Here is a 16,193-nt window from a genome sequence, read left to right as displayed (position 1 = left end):
CAACTGAAAAATGCAGCATATCAGCAACGAGCTGCCCGATACTTCAATAAAAAGGTTCGAGATAGAAAATTTGGATTGGAGACCTGGTTCTACAATGTGTATTTCTAGCTACATGAGACCTGTCTGCTGGAGTACTCAAACCTAACTGGGAAGGGCCTTACCAGATTGAGTCTATTATTTGACCTGGGGTGTATAAATTGGCAAGATTGCACGGAGAATTGGTACCACGAGCTTGGAATGGCGAACATCTACCACCTTACTATCAGTAGTGTAGGAATGATGTCTTGTTGTAACCAAGCTTGTTTATTTTTCAGACCTTTTAGTAATAAAGTGTTCAACTATGATCAAATGTTATTTTCTTTGCTAAATGTTGTATTTTTTTCAAACTCTCTTAATTCAATAACCTATGGTCACACTCATAGGATATTGAGGGGGCATCAATGGTATACAATAATACCATAAGTTTGAAAGAAAAAAAAAAGTCTGGATCATTAACCCGGCATAAAGGTTATAAGTGTATACATGAGCCAAAGCTGTCTGGACATAACCAGATGCGCGAGCTGAAATGATCTGGATATAACCATATTATCAAAATTACAAATGTATGGATTACAAACCAGAGACAAGCTAAATAAGTTTGGAACAAACCAGCTAAAACTAATCGACAGAAAGTTGGAATATAAATAAACCTACTTCGAGCGAACTCGAGACCGAGGCTGGAATATTTTGCAAAAAAAAAATAGTTTCGACCTCACAACCTTGGGGAGCTACTCGAGGAAGAGGAACAGTGACTGGAAAAGCGGGATATAACTAAACTACCTATCTTACACGCTATATAAGTACTTTCGAGTGCATGGTTAAAGTAAGGTCCGACCTTGATAAATAACGAGATCGGACATGGATACATCAAGTAAACTGTGCATGAATGCATTGAAACTTGAGCTTAAATCTGACATATTTGTTTGTACGAATAAACAAGCATAGAAGCGAACCTTTAATATGAAATGCTTAAAATATTTCGACCCAGAAATGTAAAAGCAAAAATGTTAAAGTAAAAGCTTAATGAAGGTTTTCAAGCAAAGAAAATCATATACATAAATGATTGTCTGAATAAACATAAAATAGCCCATAAATGAGTTATAGATTGTCTTTGCCCCAAGGGCATAAGTAAAAATTATTACAAAAATATTAATGGGATGCAGCCCATGACCTCGCTTCTGTGAAGCAGGTGCATCCCTCCTAACAGTATCCGGCTTCTCCACTGCTTTATTCGCCTCCTCCTCAAATTCCTCCTCATCAAGTCGAGCTTGCCACCTCGCCAGGAACTCCTCTTCAAGAGTATCGAGATCAGCATTGTTGGCCCAGATTCTATACATGGCCATATCAACCGCATGATCTTTATTTTGCTTGAATTCCTCGAGGAGGTGAGCCTTCTCACCCTCGATTATGTCAAAGGCATCCTTCTTCTCCTCCTCGACCTTGGCGTTCAGCTCTTCGAGCTCCTTGATTCTCGAGCCCCTCTCCTTTATCTCAGCATCTTTAGCCTCCACCTTTGACTTTGTGGTCTTAAGCTCATCTGGAACCTTGATCTGGAGATTCTTTGACTCTTGAGCATAAGACATGCTCGAGTGGACTTCGTTGTTCAGCTTGTAATTAAGCTGAGCAAACACAGCAAGGCCCTGTACACAAACAAATGGAGTTAGAACACATACAGAATGAACTCGAACATACAACATGACAGTAAAAAGAGAGAATTACCGAGGAGATGAGCGCGCTACCCTTGTCGTAAAGGGTGTTGGTGTCTCGGCAGGTAGTTAGGAACTGCCATTGAGGGGCGCCGAGATTACTAAAGCTCTGGCCAACTCGAGACAGAATGTCCGAGCCAAGGGTGGCTCTGTGTTTCCCCGTGGCGTTTTCGACCACGTACTCACTGGAATGAGTCAAAATTGACAACAGGCATTCCCGAGTGGGAACCAACTTCTTTGGGGTCAGGGCAGTTTTGTGAGAAATCTGGATGGCAGGAGGCAAGGGGAGTGTGACTTTGGTAGATACCTCGACCTCGGGGTCTGCAGCAACAACTTGGCTCGGGCCCTGGGAGTCTGGGGTTGGAGGAGTCGCCTCGGTTCTTTTCAGAACCTTAGAGGGTCGTTCCGCTCTCTATGACGCCCTCGGGCGTTTGCTTTGTTTTGCTCCCGAGCGACGGTTGAGTACATTGTTGAGATCGGACTCTATATCGCCTGCATACACAAATCATAAATTAGTTAATGAGCTTAAACTACAAAAAGAAACGAAGGCTCAAGTAAAAAGAAACCTAACTGGAACTCTCCCCCGAGCTTGTGATCGGCGACCATGTAATCCCCCTATCTTCGGAGGAGGCTGGGGGAGTCCCTTCCCTATACAAGGGTGACAGCCTTGAAAGGTCCCTATATTCGTTGGTACCATACTAAACGGTGACCCCATCCAAGAATTCATTTAAACTATTCATAGTCTGGAACTTTCCTAACCAGCTATCAAATCTATGAACCCTCTCATCTACTCAAGACCATACATGGAAATTATCCCTGGAATTCGGGAATCGAATCAGGGTGTCGGGCTTATGCTTTAGGAGGGAGGGGGACCTCATAGCCGAACTGGGAATGACTTTACCTCCACCTCTCGAGCTCGAAGCCTCGTCGTTTGCTTTATTTCCCGAACACGGGCGTTCGGGACGACGAGCCACTGGGGAACAGGAAAATAAAATTTATCAACTTTTATCAAAACATCCTCTATAATGCCTCTAGGAATTTTCATAGAACAATCAGCTAATTGAAGAGTTATAGAGGTAGGTTTTAGCTCACCAAGACCAAGTTGCTTATAAACAGAATAAGGCAATAAATTCACACTAGCACCCAAATCAAGTAAAGCCTTGTTAATAAAATGATCACCAATAATGCATGAAATTGTGGGACACCCAGGATCTTTATATTTAACAAGACTCTTATATTGAATAATGGAACTAGCTTGTTCAGTTAAAAACGCCTTTTTAGGAACATTAGTGTTTCTTTTAACAGTACAAAGATCCTTTAAAAATTTAGAGTAGGCAGGAATTTGTTTAATGGCATCTAAGAAATGGATATTGATACTAACTTGTTTAAAAACTTCTAAGATGTCATTATATTGGCCGCCTTTTTTAATTGGAAGTAATCTTTGTGGGAATGGGGCTTTTGGAATCAAAGGATGGATTGGGATTTCCTTGTTTGAAGATTCATTGGGATTAGAACTAGAAGGCTGACTCTTTTCTTTTTCTTTTTCGTTTTCAACCTCAGGTATGTAATCGAGTTTGACAATGTTCTTGCCGGACCTAAGAGTTGAAATTGATTTGAATTCTCCATTATGACTAGACTTTCCTATCTCATATTGACCTTTTGGATTAGGGATAGGTTGACTAGGGAATGTTCCTTTTTCTCTATCAGCTAAAGCAGTGGCAAGTTGTCCTACTTGTGTCTCGAGTTAGGTAATTGATTGAGATTGATTTTGTAGGATTTGTTGAGTGGATTGCATAAATTGTTGTAAAGTATCTTCTAAGGAAGGTTTTCTTTGTTGAGGATATGGTTGATTTTGTGGGGTATGAGCTTGGTTTTGTGTGTTGTATTGGTGCCCTTGATTCATTTGGGGTTGGTTTTGTCTCCATGAAAAGTTCGGATGGTTTCTCCAATTTGGATTGTAGGTGGATGAAAATGGGCTATCATTTGGTTTCCCATAAGAATGAAGAGCATTGGCCTCCTCAGAAAAGGCTTCTTGGTAGGGAGGGCATGATTGGGCATTATGGCAAGGACTAGAACATATAGAACAAACATCTTTTCTTGGTTGTATTGGAGAATTTATTGTTTGGCTTATGGCTAAAGTTTCTACTTTTCTCGCTAATTTGTCTAAGGATGTTCTTAAGTCTAATTCATCTTTTACTTCATACCTTCCTCCTCTTTTTGGTGAATTAGTTAACCTAGACCTAGGATCAAAATAATTCCATTGTTGTGAATTGACAGACAAATCTTCAAGGGCGTCCCACGCCTCTTGTCCTTGAAATTTTAAAAAAATTCCAGTATGCATAGATTGAATCATTTGACGATTAGAGGGAGTCAAACCATCATAAAAATATTTTACAAGTCTCCATTTTTCAAAACCATGATGAGGACATTTTAATAATAAATCTTTAAATCTTTCCCAACTCTTCATTATCTTTTTTAAAAAACTCGGAGATTTCTCTCCTTAGACTATCAGTTTTAGACATAGGAAAATTTTTTAGCAAGAATTTATTATAAAGTTGATCCCATGTAGTTATAGACCCCGTGGGAAGGGAATTTAACCACGCTTTTGATTTGTCTTTTAATGAAAAAGGGAATAATCTTAGTTTGACCGACTCATCAGAAAAATTTTGAAATTTAAATGTTGAGCAAATTTCTAAGAAATCTTTTACATGCATGTAAGGATCTTCTCTATCTAACTCATAAAAAGATGGCAACAATTGAATGATTGCTGGTTTAAGCTCAAAATGAGTAGCATAAGTTGTAGGAAGAACAATGCATGAAGGAGCATTAGATGAAATAGGTGCAAAATATTCAAGTAAAGTTTTTTCAGGAACAACATTTTCATCAACAGGATTAGCAATTGGTTCCATGATGCTCAAATTTTTACTAACACTTTCAATTTCAAACAAAGATAAACGTCTTTTTACTAATCGATTTTTAGAGTTACGTTCCCAATGATGCATATAATTTAAACAAACAAAACAACAAAGATAATCTCAAACAAACAATTTTCTGATGTGGAAGATCAGTTAAAACTGCAACCACAGAGCATACTTATAATTTTTAGAGATTTCACAAGAATATAATTCTTATGGTTTACTTGTCCCCAGGCCTATTTGATTCCACTTACTCGCGCACTACTAACAACTCCCCGAGGTTAATTAGTAGAGGCGGATTGGGAATTTTGTTCAAATTTCCTTTAAGCAAAAATTTCTTATGGTGACAGGACAAGATTTAGGTTTCACTTTTTTTTTCAAGTATTTTTTTCACAATATTACACTAAAATATTATAAAAGACATAAAAATAAGGCAAAAATTAAATAAGACTAAAATTTAGGCAAGACTAGGGAGGCATAGCATGCCATCAACCATAACAAAATTAAGGTAAAAATTAGGAGGCACAAGTGCCATCAACTAAAACATAAGATAAAATACTAGGAGGCAAAATTGTCATCAACTAGCTAGGAGGCAAAATTGTCATCAACTAGTAACTTGCGGAAATTAAAAGAAATAAAAATTACAACAAAATTAGGAGGCACAAGTGTCATTGACTAAAAAAAATTAAAAAGATAGATAGGAGGCACAAGTGTCGTCAACTAAAAAAAACAATAAATATAACTAAATAAGTAAGCTTTTTTTATATGGGTGGTAGAACCATCCTAAATTTTCTTTTTATCTTTTTTTTTTTAGTTTTTATATAAATATATTTTTTTTATAGTTTTTTTTTACGTGCAAAAATTAAAATAACTAGTAGAAGAATTCACTAACCTTGAGATAAATTTCGTTTCTTTTCTCTTGCAACTCCCCGGTAACGGCGCCAAAAACTTGATTGACCCAAAACGAGTACGTTTTAAATATTTATACTCGCAAGCACACGAATCGTATATGGAATATAGTGTTCGTGTAAGCACGAGATCGAACCCAAAGGAGTTGTCTAAAATAAAAAAGAAAACTATTTTAAATCAAAAGTAATAAATTCTAACTTAGCTCCAAAAATTGATGAGTTTTAATGTTATGAACATAAAATAAAATATTGAAAAATAAAGCTATTTAAGATAATAAAAATAAACAAATAATGATTTGAAAATAAGTGTTAAAAGAAAAGATTATTAAGATACTAGAATCCACAAAATGTAAGTTTAATAATATTTATTAGTATATTAATTCCCAAGTTTTATTGATAGTTAAAATAATTCAAACTATCATTTTCCAAATAGATTTATAATTTTAAGCACAAATTACTTCAAAAAATATTGGATTTTTCTTCACTTTTCATTAATTATAATTTCAAAGTATTTAATGTGAATCAACCTAATGAAACAACAAAAAATCAAATAACATTATTTATAAGAGAAAACATAATATTTTTGTTCTAAGCATGGATGTATACAATTTAATGACACATCTTACACAAAGAATATTATGTTTTTGCAAAATGAAGAACAAAGTGCATATTATCTAACAATCAAAAATATGAGATATTAAAGATGAAAGACATATATGAAGAAGAAAAATTCATAAACTTTGTTGCATTACAAGGGAAATCAACATACAACATAAATATTACCTAGTTACAAGTTGCTTCATCATGATCTTAATAATCTTATGAAAAAGATTAGAAGCACATAACTAGAGTAGAAATTACAAAATAAATGACATACATACTTGCAAATGCTCTTGAAAAACCCAAAATGGAAGAGAGAATGGTAGAGAGAAAATGGGAGAAAAGAATATGGTAACCAAAAATTAAGCACCCTAAAATGGTCTTGAAATTCCATATTTATAGCCAAAGTGAGATTATTAAAACAATCAATTTAAATTAATTAAATTGATTAGATTAATTAAATAAAATAAATATGGTATGTAGATGTAAATTATAGGGTGTAATGATGATGTTGTGGTGAAAAATGTGTAGAAAAATGGGTAAAAAGTTGGTATTTTAGACATAGGGGACATTGTGGGCTCAAGATGATTGGAGGTGGCTAGAACAGGCAATTGTGTCATGTCTTGGGCTGGGGTGGCAGGTGGAAGAGGTTGGGGGCGGGGGCACCAGGCGTGGGTGCTGGCTGGTGCTGAAGGTTGGGCCTGGCTGAGGGCTGAAGCTTGGGAAGCTGCTGAAGGAACGTGGAGTGCAGCTGGGTTCGGGCCTGGAGGTGTGAGGCGTTGTTGGGCTTCGGCTGGCATCTGGGCAGGATGGCTGGGCTGGATTCTCTGGTGGAGACGGGCCCAGATGGGGTAGAGATGCAGCAATGGCAAGCGGGCTGGGCCTTGGTTCGGGCCTGGAGGTGTGAGGCGTTGTTGGGCTTCGGCTGGCATCTGGGCCGAATGGCTGGGCTGGATTCTCTGGTGGAGACGGGCCCAGATGGGGTAGAGATGCAGCAATGGCAGGCAGGCTGGGCCTTGGTTCGGCTGGAGGCAGGGAGGCACGGCTGGGAGGGGAAGCTTGGCTGGCTGGTCGTGTGGGCCTGGAAGGCCCAATCCGTGGCTGGGCTTGGAGAGGCACGCAGTTTGGTAGGAGAAAAATGCCACATTCGTTAGTTTTTTTCACAAAAATGCCACTCTTTATTATCATTTTTATTGATTTTCAAGAGCAAATAAAATACAACAAATTCCCTACAAAACAAACATAAATTAAATTAAAAATAAATATTTTCAATAATAAAATATACAACAAAAGTTCCATGAAAATATTAATTAAAACTTAATTTACTTTAACATTTAAGCTCAAAATTGCATCTTTTTACTCCTAATTTAACAATATTAATTTTAAATAATTAAACTACAACATATTATAATAAAATATCTATAAAAACATATAAAATCCTAAAAAATTACAATAAGACTAATAAATTAAAAATTACTTAAAATCTTAATAAGTTACTTAAACACTCAAAGACTAAGCAACAATTAGCATAAAAAATATGGTAAAATAACTCTATTTTGTAGAGTTATCACTCGGCTTCGAAGAATTCCTCCCGGAAGGTAGGAATGGTAGCTTGCGAGGTAGATGGGCGGTTCGAAGGGTCCTCCATCAGAGAAATGGAAAGCACACCAGGCTCGAAAGCAATGGTGACTTTGAGCTTGGGATCGAGAGGAATAAGTCTGAGCTCGGGGTCTGGATCTGGGTAAATTGGGACCCGAAGTTTCTTCCTTTTTCTTTCTTCGACCTCGTCGATCTGACGTCAGAAATGGGCTCGAATATCTTCTTGCTCACACCTAACTTTGTACTCGTGAATCAGCCGCTGGTTTCGAGTGAAGGGAAATTCTGGACTTGAAGTTATTGGAGAATAAGGGATTGCGAGCATTGACCCCCACCGATTCTCAGAATTCTGCGACATCTAGCAAGAAAGAAATGGGTGAGGGCCAGGCATACAAGAAATCAGAGTATGATTTTAGGTAACTCAAGCTCAAAGGCTCGAAATCACGAAATAGGCTCGATCGAGACCGAGGTCTCGAAAGGACAAATCGAATTCGAAATAGAATCCAGAACTATTGTAAAGTTCGGGCTTTGAGCGTGTATTTGACGCAAGAGTTTGAGAGTGTGGATTCACTTTAAGAATCCCGGATTTTCAGGGAAAAAGTTGACGATTACTTAAAAATGTGATAATTTTGGGATTCGTGCAATTTAAAACCCTAATTCAATATCTCATTTCTGTTGGAAAAACTTATACAGGATCTTTATTTATTTTCATGTATATCTAATATTAAACAAATTAATTCGAGATAGCCTAAAACATATTTTTAAAATTGAATTCAAAGAGAAACAAATAATAGAATACTTACAGTATACGCAGCGGAATTAAGAGTCCTTCCTTCAGTTTCTCTAACTCTTGTATCATTTCTATCGCAGAGTATTATCAAGAAACTGAACAGATCTTCTATTTTCTTCACAATCTTCCAATGTATCCTTAGAACCACCTAGACTAGTGTGGGCAATTCTCAACACATGAGATAGATATAGAGAAAAGAAGAGAAAATAACAAAGAGGCTTAGAAAATGACTTGTGTTTAGAGAGAATCTAAAACTATCAGAAAATCTGACTTGTGACTTATCAAACTTGTGTTTTGACTTCTCTCTAAGCACTCCTTTTATAGACTCAATTAGGCCATTTAATTTAATTAAAAAATCAATAAAATAATAGCCATTTTGAAGCCCTAGGTCGAAATTATCATGGGCTATAGGCCCGTGAAATTTCTCATTTGAATATAAGCCCATTGGACTTAAAATCAATGTCTGTATTATTTTCTATTGATTTAATTAATTAAATAATTATTTAAATCATTTATCAAATTAATTATTTATAATTTGAACCTTGATTTAAATTTATTTATTAATTTATATACCAATTTATCTTAATTAATAAATCTGCCATAATTTCTCTTTTCTTCTCAATATTACACAACTCTGTGAAACTATCCAAAATTGACCTGGTCAACTTTGATAATTCTAATTGATAATTAAATCAATTAATTGAGACTATCTAGATGATTTTATCCAATGTACAATGGGGACCATGGGCCTATGAAATCAAGCTCCAATAAGTTATCATAAATCTAACAAATAAATTTACTAACTTATTAATTCCTCGTGACTCCACTATAGACTCGGAATTGCACTCTTGAATTCATAGAACACTCTATAACAAATATAGATACACTATTAATTATCCATTGTTACAACCATAATTATCACTCAATCCTCTATAGACGGTCTACAATGAGATAGGACTAAAATGTCGTTTTACCCCTCATTGTATTTTATCCTTAAAACACTTAGTTCCTTGTAAATAATATTTCTGTAAACTAATTTAATTATTGAAATGAGATCTCTATCATTTAACACCTTGAACCAAACTAAAAGGAAACCATCATTTCACTTCTTCATCAGAAGCTATAGATGTTCATATCTATGATTAACACTCCCACTCAATTATACTACCGAGTTCCCAAGATGTAAGTATGGGCTAGTCCGTAGGGTAAGTTAGTAACGAACAAGTCAAAGAACTCAAATAATACAATCAGTTAGAATACTAACCACTCAGAATTGAGATTGAATTGACCTATGGTCAACTGTATGATATGATTAGAATAGATAATAACGGTATGTTTACTTATCTTATCAACAGTCAATATCGGTCCAGTCCAATGTAACAAATACATCCGATCTTATCTACTCTGCTAATGTTTTGGAAAGAACATAACACTGTAATGTGTAAGTAGATCATATCGTAGATTGGCAAGTCAGTGTAAATCCGGTGCTGATTAGTGGTGAAAAATACACATTTATTGATTTTAATTGTCAAAATAAATTAAGTTTTAATTAATATTTTCATGGAATTAATACGACTTATTTTATAAATGAAAATATTTGATTATGATTTAATTTATTGTTATTTTGTAGGAATTAAAGCTGTATTTTGACACTTTGAAATGAAGAGAAAAGAAAATAATTAAATCTGAAAAAAAGAGAATAGAAAGTGGCATTTTTCTTAAAAGAAAATAGCCCAATCTGAAGAAGCCCAGGCCCGTTGGCCCAAGCTCAGCCTTTTCCCTCTCCTAGCGCCACTTGGTGCGCTCAAGGCTCGCCACGTGTCCCAGGAGAACCCAGCCAGCCACCCAGCGCGCGCCACGTGTCCAGCTCCCTTCAGCTCCTCATTTCAACAACTTCACTCCATCAACTTAACACTCCAACGTGATTGCCAGCCTCCAAAGCCCAAAGCACCTCCAAGGCCCAATTCAGCCAAAGGCCCAAGCCATCTTCAACTTCTTTCAGCAACCCAATCTCTCCAGATTTTTCCACTCCACCTGCCTACGTGGCTTCCTCTGATTGGCTAGGATTGGTCAATGGACCAGTTGCCACCAGCCACCCTTGGCCAATTTTTTGTGCACATTGGGCCTTGCACATTGCCATTTTGAGCTATAAGCTCATCTTTTTTGGTGTTTTTGAAAAAGGGGTATTTTGACCATACACCAAAATAACTAGGTGAATATTTATAATAAGATTTGTTTTTTCAAAATCATATTTTATTATTAATATTTCAGATTTATTTTGTAAACCCCAAATTGTTGTTTAATTTCTTTTGTAGTCCTTTTCTCCATCTATAAATAGGGACACTTTCTTCATATTTTCTATGTAATTTTTAGGTAGCAAAACTCTACCAAATTTTAGTCTCATTTCTCATATTTTCTCTCTAGAATTTCATGAGAATGTCTAGCATAATAGGCTAAACTTCTTAGGAAGGTTAGGATGATCCTATATGCACTATGACTTTGTTTGGTATTTTTGATTCACCATGTGCTTAAAGTTTATATATTTTAGTGATTTATTTTCTTTCATCTCTACTTCTTCATCTTATTATCTATATTTATGTTTACTAATAGTATATAGATTTTGTCATACACTTTCTATGTATTATCAAATTAGTGAAAATAATATAGATAATATCTTTATCATTTTCTCCATCTCACTCATATATATGTACTTTTGCTAAAATCTATATAGAATTAGTCATGCTCTTTCTATGTATTTTATAAATAGTAAAAGTAATATTTGTGTTAGGTTTTACGTCTAATCTTTTATTGCATTAGTGCCAATGGTATAATGTCATTTTTAGATTTCTCATAAAATTTATCTCATCTTTCCATGTAAAGAATAATAATCACTTGAATACATTTTTGTAAAACATATTTGTGCTTCAATGTTAAATCTTCCAAATGAATAGTTGGGATGTGAACTTCTCATTTGTGTAACTTTTGTGAATCAAAGATCCAAATAAATAAGTATGCATATTGGTGACTCTTGATCCTTCCAACTTGTTACCTATTGTTACATCACACTTTATTCTATCTTTATTTCTAATCTTTAAATTTCAAAAACAACAAAAATATCAATTGTTCTATTTTCTTCATATTATTTATCTCTAACATTTATTTATTGATTAACTTGTTCCTTTACCTCCTTGTGGAATCGACCGTCCATCTATACTACGACTACCGCTAAGTGGAAGCCACGTTTGGGCGTTAAACAGGTGCACTGACTAATCTTAGGACTAACTTATTTTGAACATATAATCATATTTATATTCCACTGTGATTACGTCACTATAAATAAGATTAGCTATATGCTCGGGATTTGATAGAAGTTTATATTAAACAAATAATCATGAAAATAAAACATGTGAGCAAAGTGATTGACCAAGTCAAAAAATGATTTCTATTCTTTTATTGATAATAAAATGAGATTACAAAGAATTTGGGTTTTAATTAGGGCATAAAACCCCAACAATTTCTTGGTCTACATGGTACATTACCCGTAGTCTAAAAACCTACATCTGCACTAAATCTAGGTTTGAAACCCATGATTCCAATTTTGTTTTTTAATCCAAAGTTTATGTAGTATCAGCTAAACTATATCACTAAAGCAACAAGCTAGTAAATACGTTCATAAGGGGAGTATGTAAAAATGCATGAAAAAAAAAAAAGAAAGAGTGAGAAATCAAGAAATAGGAACTTACACAGAGAAGCAGCTTGTGGGTATAGTAAGGTCGACGATTGAAGGAGCCATGTCAGAGAAGTGATGAGTCTGTTTTTAGCATAGTTTTAACATGTGTTTAGGATAAGTTTGAGTCATTTTGGTGGAGTGTGTTGCGGTATTATGCTTGTGTTTGGTATGTTTTCAGAAAATAGGAGAAGAAATCGTGAAGTTTGGGAAATGACGGAAAAAGTAGCTGAAATTGGGAAATTTGTGCTAAAAGTCGACAAGAAGAAAATTTAAGACTCATTTTTGGAGATAATTGGTAGATTTGGAGTTTGGAGTCAAGATTTTGGAAGAATTAGAGGGGTTGCGGCGCTTGAATGGAGAGCTGCGGCACAAGGGCGAAACAGAGAAAGGCAATTTCTGGGATTTTTGAAGGGCCGCGCCGTGGCGCTTGCCAAAGTCAGAGAGGGCGCACTGGGCATACATGCGCGCCGCGGCGCCTGGATGCAAGGGTCGCGCCGCGTGTGGCTGAGCGTGATTTTTTTTTTTAGATTTTCAAAATTGTTATTTTTAGGGTTTGGATTTAAATTCGTTTTTAAGAGGGAATTAAGGGGATTATTCAGATTTTAGAGAGAAGATAAGTCATTGGAGGCAGAAAAAAAACATTGAAGACCTAAAGTTTGAATTCTTATTCTCTTCTGTAATTTCTCTACTGATGTTTATGTTTATATTTAATTTGATTGATTTCATTATGTCTGCTTTGAACTAATCTTGTTATTAGGGTTTTAGTGGATTCTTCTTGAAACTTTGATTTCTTAATGAAATTTCCTGAATTTCTTTCTTCTGCTGTGGATTATTTATCATATGCTTAATGCTTGTGAATGTTTGATCATCATTTACATGTTCATATGATTTTAACCTAAACTCTGAAAAGAAAAGGGTAATTATGCTATAGATAAATAATTACAATTTCATATTAGACGAAAGTACTTTTATGAATTGTATAGTTTAGGGATTATGTGCTCAAAGCCTACAATATATTGATTTACCACAGAGATGTAGGAAATAGTATATTGTAGAGAATTATAGATTCTAACAAGACTATAATATATAATTGTAATCTGCTACCCCAATAGAATTAAGAAATCTTGAGAATTGATTAGAAATCATAAGTGGAAAGTTGATGAAACTAAAGCCCTAACCTTTGCATCTATTGAATTAAATCAACTTTTATTACTGCATTTATTTAAGTGTTTAGTAGTTTCTTAATTTCTAGTAATAATTATTTTAATTGTCAATCTGAAGTTATTAATCAATCAATTAGAATTAGAGATTAATTATTGGTAATTAATATCAGTCTTCGTGGGATCAACACTTGACTTATCATATATTACTTTATTAGACCGCGTATACTTGCGTGTTACATTTTGGTGATCAAGAAGCTCTCGCAAAGTCGAAAATACCAGGGATAGTTTGCTTCTTTGGTTTGGAAAACATGCAAAGATGAAGCAAACCTTTTAAGTTCTGTTCTCTCTATCTTTTTCTTTGAAAACTCATAAACACTAAAGTGAATCGAAGAAGACGGTGTGGGCATATTTATAGGCCCCAGAGAATGTCAAGGGTCGAATTGATCTGGACCATTGGCCAGATTTGGTGTCAGATCGGACGATCGGGTGCGAAAGTGGTAATGGCAGCAAAAAGCTGAAATGCGAAAAGACGTGGGTATGTCGAAAAATTACTCTGACTGCGCAATCCGTGGGTGACGCATGTCTACACTCGAGTGTGTTAGGTGGCTCGATTTTCGAAAGTAGCAATTCAAAAGTTTCATTCTCATAGAATTCGAGCTAATACTTTTGAGGGGGCAAAATGCTACACCCAAATTTCGAGAATAGAAATTTTATTCTCGAAAGTCAGGCTCGTAAAGTGTGAGCTCAGAATAAGCAGGTTCGTCATAATCAGCAGTAAATGCGACAACATCGGGAGTTGGTGAGCTCGGAAACTACGAGGTCTCGGAGGTATTTTGAGACTATAAGTCAAGCTCAAAGCTACAGTGACAGTGGTTCAACACTTGTATAAATTCCCTAATTCCTTTCTTGCCATCAGACAAGACGGTCCGAGCTCGGGCATTGTGAGCTCGAAAAGGGTGATCTGAACAATATTACTGGTTAAAAGTCGAATCAGGCCGAGGTAGCGAGCTCATGATGGTTGATCGATCTCGCAGGCGTGTGAATTGAACGTTCAAGGTCGCTAGCTGAGTGTGAACATCTTTATTGTTATAAAATCCCTATGTTTAAAGGATTGGTTGTAGTTTGTTGTCAAATCCCAAATATCATGGGATTTATACGCGTACATAATGACTATATGCATTTAATTAATTGATTTGTATAATAATTTCCTGAAATATGAGGGAAGATATTCTGTAAACCACTCTATAAATAGTGTGGAGCAATTCATTTGGGGGGGACGAGAATATTGATATTGGAAAAACTCTGTACAATTGCTTCCAGAAAGCTATCAGAGAATTCCAAGAAGTTAATAACATAGACTCGTGGACTATGCAGATTTTAACTGCTGAACCACGTAAAAGATCATGCTTACATTTTTTATCTCCTCTGGTATACTTTTGTTTAATTGTTCTTCTTCTTTAAGTTGACGAAAAACGACGTCACATTATTTATGTTACATAATACTAACATTTCGATATATTAAAATTTATCTAACAAATTGATAATTATTTTCTAGATAATGTGTACGTGTAAATTTTTCTTTTTTTTATATGTGTAGAGAATAAGAGTGTTTGAACTCTGATTTCGGCACTTTAAATTATTCAGAATTTTCTGAAAATTGGCAGGATGCCTACTATAACTATTATGTGCGTTGTCATACAAAAAAAATTAGGTTATAATTTCTACAAGTATCGAAAATAGAAAAAGCTCTTAGGATAAGGGCAAAAGTGATGTCCCACCTAAGAAGCTCCTAATATATAGCCTAATATATATATGGGTACCACTATAGTAGTGATTATTTTTAATCACTACCTATAAGTATTTTTGGTACATAAATAAGCTACAACTTTAATTTTTTTACATGACAGTATATAATGTAGTTATAGGGGAGCTCTCACAAATTTTCAAGAAATTATGACTAATTTAAGATGTTGAAACAATGATTCGTGCTTGTTTTAATATTTATACACGCATGCAATAGGCTATTTAAATCATGATTTCAGCATCCTAAATTATCTGAAATTTCTTGAAAAATTTGTGAGATGTCTCATGTAACTACATTATATACTGTTATGTAAAAAAAAATAGAATTACAAATTATCCATATACCAAAAATACTAAAAATGTCTATCGGCAGTGATTAAAAACAATCACTATCGAAAAAATTTCCTATTCTTAGGTGGAGACATTACTTTTACCCCTATTGTAGGGGCATTTTCTAATTTAGGCACTTGGAGAAATTATAACCCAATATTTTTTAATAAAAGCATACATGAGACTTATACTAGGCATCCTGCCAATTTTTAAAATTTTTTAAATAATTTATATTGCCGAAATCAAAGTCAAAAATTATATTTTCTAGTAATATAAAAAAATCAGATATATGTGAAACTAGCAGTTTAAACTCTGATTTTAATATTGTAAATTATTCAAAAAAAAAAAAAATTAATCAACAAAATATCTCTTATAACTATAATCTACAATATTATTAAAAAAAATTAGATTATAATTTATCAAATTAACGAAAATAAAAAAAGTATATATGATTGGAACAAAAATTATATGACTACCTAAAAATATTTTTATATATTTGGCTTCAACAGAGAAAATAAATAAAAAAATATACAATCGAACGGACATCGAAAAAAAGCTTTGACCCAGATGTGCCACGTGGCAAAATACATAGATTTAAGCACTGTAACTGTCT

At 34.7% G+C, this 16,193-nt stretch overlaps 1 pseudogene; it reads left to right on the top strand.

The window, feature by feature from the left end:
* Nucleotides 1-4,156: 4,156 nt before the first annotated feature.
* LOC133813310 (small nucleolar RNA R71) lies at nt 4,157-4,252 on the top strand (annotated as a pseudogene).
* Nucleotides 4,253-16,193: the final 11,941 nt, after the last annotated feature.

The sequence above is a fragment of the Humulus lupulus genome, chromosome 1 (genome assembly GCF_963169125.1).
Source record: "Humulus lupulus chromosome 1, drHumLupu1.1, whole genome shotgun sequence".
NCBI classification, from domain to species: domain Eukaryota; kingdom Viridiplantae; phylum Streptophyta; class Magnoliopsida; order Rosales; family Cannabaceae; genus Humulus; species Humulus lupulus.
Note: the sequence above shows the minus strand (reverse complement) of the source record. Positions and strands in the feature narration are given on the sequence as shown.